This window comes from Misgurnus anguillicaudatus, chromosome 11 (assembly GCF_027580225.2).
Source record: "Misgurnus anguillicaudatus chromosome 11, ASM2758022v2, whole genome shotgun sequence".
NCBI lineage: Eukaryota > Metazoa > Chordata > Actinopteri > Cypriniformes > Cobitidae > Misgurnus > Misgurnus anguillicaudatus.
Window position 1 is genome coordinate 14812023 of NC_073347.2, and position 6018 is coordinate 14818040.

Sequence of the window (6018 nt, forward strand, 5' to 3'; positions counted from 1 at the left end):
CTGCACATTAGACCAAACAATCTCACTGGAGGAAGCAAAAGAAACAGGGTGAGGCAATGAAGAGCGTCAATATTGACTATTCCAGCCATTAAGTGATACCCGCCTGTTGTTTTTGTACTTTAATCAGACCTTACTGGGTCAGAGGAGAGAGGGAGCATGTACACCACAGTACATGCCAGCAGTTAGAGAATTATACATGGCTGTCATCAGCTCCTCATAACGTCACACATGATCCCGTATGCATTTGAGAAAGGTATGTTTAACCCGTGTGAGTTTGCATCACACGCACCTGATGGATTGCATGTGTAAAGCAGACACCGCCGGGGCCCCGGCATACACAGCGAACCTCACAGACATTTCACTGCGAGAAAATGATCCTATTCTTTTCCAAGTCAAGTCAGGGCAAACCACAAAATATCAAATCTGCTTCACGGGGCCTTTTTCCAAGCAGAGCGTTGGTATTTGTATTTCTTCGAAATTCTCATAACTGACAGAGATCGTCGTTATCGGCCTATAAGCGCTCGCCGTACTGACCACATTGGTTGGCATGGTAACCACGTTTCCCCGTCTCCCTGCCAGGATTCTGGTGACTGCAGGCGCCATGGCGACGCAGGGTAACCGAGGGGAACGGGGAGCTAAGAGGTGATGTGTTTGTAGAAGAGTTCGAGGAACAATATTATTACAGGCAGACTGCGAACTCATGGAGGGAGACGAGTTCGCCTGAATGCAGTGTGTGGTTCACCGTGCCATCCAATAATATCTTTACATCTGGAAAATGTTCATCAGTCACACCAAGAATAAGAGAAAGAGACACACACAGAGAGAGAAAGAGAGAGAATTGGAGAGAAAAAAGTCATTTTTCATAAAGTCATTTTTGTGGTTTGCTGTTTTCTACATAAAATCATCCTGTATAATGTAAAGAAAATTTGTGGAAATATAACCTTGATATCTTTAATATTGACTAAGATCATGTCGAAGAATGAAATCAATGATTGTTAAACTTTAATGCTCCTAATCTCATAAACAGATTATGAGACTTCAGCCTGGATTTTACAGACTGGGTCACAAATATATGAAATAACAAAACTAATACTGTATGGGGGGATATAAAGAGATAAGCAGTCACACACTGCCCCCTAACGATCAAACACTTGTATGCACTCAAAAGTTACAGCTTTTCGATCTTCTGCTTCATTATAACAAATGCTTAGAAGTGAACAAGTATAAACTTGTATTATAAATAAGCCTGAATACAGAATGAAGTCATTTTTTAATTATACCTAACAAACAATTTATAGCCTACTTATGTAAACGAATAGTCTTCCTGTCCAGCCTCACGTGCAACCATCAAGTGACATTTTTGCAGTTGACCTACCCTTGACCCCTTTGTGTACAGTCACCACCCTTACTCAGCCTAAACTGACACGAAACGGTCCCTTGTGCAGGTGTAGGCACTGTCAACTGTTTAAACAGAAGCAAAACAAAAGACAGCTACAATTGTCGTGGCCAGCCGAAGCCTCGCGCTGCCCGACAGCAGACTGTGCCAAGCAGGGTGGAAGGAAAGAAACGCAGCGTTGTTTCTTGACGTCAGCAGCGTGTTAGTGTCGTAAGCCTAGTGTAAATGTTTGCTCCAAGCATTCTCCAACCCTTCATTTCACCGTCTATAATCTCCATAGACTTTTCCACTGCCTTCAAAAAAAAAGTCTGGAGAGGACTTTTTTTCGAATCAAAACACACATTACGCTTTTTCAAAGAAGAAATGTAAAACAAATTTATTTGATGTTTAGATGCAAGAACCTATTGAATAAGATACATTTGCATTGTGTGATATACAGTGTAAAACCATGAACAAAGCATCACCATCTATGGAAACATGTAATGTAGGTTATATACAGTATGTGTAGCATGATGTGCACAATGACATTCATTAATAACCATTTAAAATACATGTACTACATGTACTCTACCCTGAAACTAAACCAATATCTTATCATACTATAATTGTCATAGATACAAACATACATTCAACAAGTCATTATTACTCAAGTTATTACTCAGAAAAGCATCGTGAAAGTGCAGTATAGCGAGTAACCTCTGATTAAAGTACAGTAAATGTTTTATTATACTGTACATTATCTAACACATTATGAGGACATCTGGACCAGAAAGAAAGAAATTAACACTTTATCAGCATCAATTGCCAGTCTCAGATAAATCTTCTGTAAACAATTTGGGCATCCCTTTCTTCCAATCAGGTTTCCCAAACCATCCGAAATCGTTCAGCCCAACAGGTTGCCTTATCCCAAACTCACAGAGTCTTTAAGTTTTCTGATAAGCAGGCAAAAGCTTAATGAATCTTAATGTTGTTTACAAAGCCAGAGACGTTATAAACAAAACACAACAAAATAAATGACATTGCTTATAGCAGCTTCACATTAAAGGGATAGTTCACCCGAAAAGGCAAATCATTATTTACTCCATCAAGTTGCTGAACCTGTATTCATTTCTTTTTTCTTTTCTTTTTTTTGCTGAATACAAAGGAAGATATTTGTAATCAAGCATGAAACAAACAGGAGCCTCATTGGAAAAATACTATGGAAGTCCAAAAATGGTTTGGTTGCAAACATTGCTCAAAATATCTTCCTTTGTGTTCAGTAGAACAAAGAAATGTATACAGGCCTGTAACAACTTCAGGGTGATTAAATGATGACAGGATTTTCATTTTTGGGTGAACTATCCCTTTAAGTGCATATGTTTTGTTAAAAGTGACAAACACAAAGTACTACAAACAACTGTTTATATATGAACAGAATATGTGTTGTTGTGGTAAATTGTAGATATGAACTTTAAATAGCTTAAGCAAGTTCTTGACTGTTTGCAAAATTGTACAAGTACAAACAATAGTGAGACGGTATAAGAACGCAGAGAATGTCTTCTATTGTAAGTATGCACTCTGGCCTACTAAACTTAACATAAATACATCGGGAAATATTTACATTCATTTAACTTGTCAACAAAGATTTAAAAATAAAACAACCCAAAACAACATACAGTATATACAGTACTTTATACAATCTTTCATCTAACCCTGACACCTTAAAATACAAAATTGTACTGAGCAGCCAGAAGTTTGGTTTTACAGGTAGACACAGAGCTGTTGAGCAGTCTACAAACATGAAACACTTGTACAGAGTCCTGCTACCAGCACACGTTTAACTCTTAGAGCAAAATGATTTACTGTGACTCTCCCTCGAGTTATTTAAACCACTTCAAGTCCTCACATGTTATTACTGTAGTAGACGGCACTATTTCAAGTCATATTTTAGTCTGGGTGTCAGACTGTTTGGGTTTAAGACATATGATGAAATGACTGTTTGGAGAGCAAGGTTGGTATTTGTCTCTTTTCTGCAGTTATTGTGTGTGATGTCAAACCGTGCTACCCTGTAACTGTTATAAGAGCTACTCATAAGACCGCACACACATTCTGCACTGATGAGAACATGTATAACAGGAATTAAGCATGTGTAGTACTTTAGCACCCCCTAGTGATCAGGCAGAAATTGCCATTCTCTAAACACAAGATTTCAACAAGTCAGGTTTGAATTACATTCATGATACAATTTCTACATTTAGGACTCTTAATAGCTTTCTGAACCTTCACATGCAACAAGCAAGTGGCATGCAAGGTCAAATTATCTTAATATTTTAGTCAGGGTAATATGCATACAATTCTTTCATGGACTTAAAAAACATTCAAATATATATCGCTTATAGGGGTGGTTTCCCGGACAGGGATTATCTTAAACCAGGACTAGGCCTTTTAGTTTAATTAGGAAATATAACTAGTTTTAACAAACATGCCTTACTAAAAACATTACTGGTGTGCATTTTTAAGCAAAACAAAGGGCACTAATGTATTTTAAGATTTGTCAGTGCAAGTTGGTTTCAGTTTGGACAGCTCTTATATTAATTTTAGTCTTGGACTAGTCTAATCCATGTCTGGGAAACCGCCCCATAAAACTATCTGCTTCTGTTCTGAAAGAATAATTTTGACTGGACATAAGGCTCAATCTCTTCTTTCGGTGCCATTTAATCTTATATAAAAGTTCAAATCTCCCTGTAGTCAATAATTTTATCAGTTAAAACTCATCTTTGAACATCATAATAGCATATGTAAAAGTTTTTCCTGTGACAGTAATTTCTAAAAGCTTTAAAATTGCTTGTTTTAAATGCAATTACCTCATTTAGTATACGCGGATCTATGAATATGCAAATTAGTCTTCACCTCCACTCAATCTCACAACTCAGACCATATATGAATATGCGAATTAGGCCCTGCATCCACCCTTTCGTAAACGCAAATAGATGCTAATTTCGATAGTTTCAGTACATAGCTTTTTTATTGAATAACTACATCACAAAAAAAATTGAAACACATTTTGCTCAATGCAATATAGTTTCAGTACATAACTGCCAAATCTGGTTTCACAAATACATACATTAACTGCACATTTGGAGCACTAATTAAAGAGTGACTAAACCCTAAACCAACTTTTTTTAGTAAATGAATGGGGCTTTATTAGTGCTGTTCATTGATTTGAGTAAATTTTTTGATTTGGGTATAAAGTGTTTCAATGCTACAGTAGCCTATATGGTGTAAAAACGTCTGAGTGCTGCCCTCTTCAGGTTGAATGGTGGCTACTGCAGTTTAATTTTCCTGTTTGATGTTGCGGTACTGGGTGATGTAAGCGGTATGACCCTACGTAAGCAGGTTCAAGCTCACCGCGCCCTTGTTACGATTTCCCCACACACTTGATACAAGCTCAGTTCGTCCCCTCTATCTCCGTTGTATGGAAGGCCTATAAAGCAAAAACTACATTTTAACACATTTTTGCTTTAACAGCCTTCCTGCCCACTTTTCTTGCATTTTTCAAATATTGCCAGTGGGTGGAGTCAGGCTCTGGCTAGAGTTTAGTTACTCTTTAACCCTTCGCAAAGCCACACCCAAAACCGCCACAGGCCAATCGTGGTTTAGCAACCGTAACTAGGTGCAGGAGGTCTTACAACCTTATGCCGAAGCATTGTGCATATGGATTGTGTAAATCTATAAGCTTTAGGCTAATTTTGATTAAATTATTTTCTAATCGGTTGCATATTACGTCGTAGCCTGGTTCTACCAGACTCTCGTACATTTCATTTGTACAGAGAGTCTAGCCTCTCTCCATTGAGAAACATTTACTTCCTTGTAGCCGGGTTCTCTGTTAAAGTTCAACACTATTGGATCTGCCCAGAGTCACTTAGGATATGCCATAGCCAATCGCTAACGTGTCATGCGCCGAAACCGGCCGGAAACAACAAATCCGAATGATCAGAGGATTGTTTAGAAAAAGATGTCTGTCATTTGTTCGTCGAATTTAAGAGTTCAAGGAACCATTGTAAAGTTATATTTTACACTAGGACAGCGACGTATTCAGTCAACTGTCAAAGCTGGGTCTAATCATTAACAAAACGCCGCTCCGGTCGTTGATGCACAACGACACACAACATCAACGTCATCGTTCTCAGCCACTCCCTCAGTTCGCTGATTGGTCCTAGAAAATTTTGATTTCTCAAATGCAAACATACTGTAATAGACTTGCCAGACGTGAAAGCTTGTCAGGCGTAGCAACAGTAACTAAGGAAGGCGGGGCTTACTAAGGGGGGGTTCCGTGTTTGTGACGTAGCAAACCAAAGCATTTTCAATCCGCGGAAGAGATGTCTTTGGAAAACTCAAATTATTATGATAAAGTACTCAGCAATGGTGTTGAATAATAAATTTGCACATTGTTGGTCTTAAAGTATTTTTCAAAACACCACATAAGACATATAAACAACAAAAACTTGTTGCTTAAAATCTCTCCACATTACCAGACTCTCTGATGCTGACCTATTTTCTATTAGTCTTTAAAATTTGATGGATTTTTTATTAAATGCGGAAAAGATGAACCATAAAGCGGTCTTCAATGTAAAACAGCACAC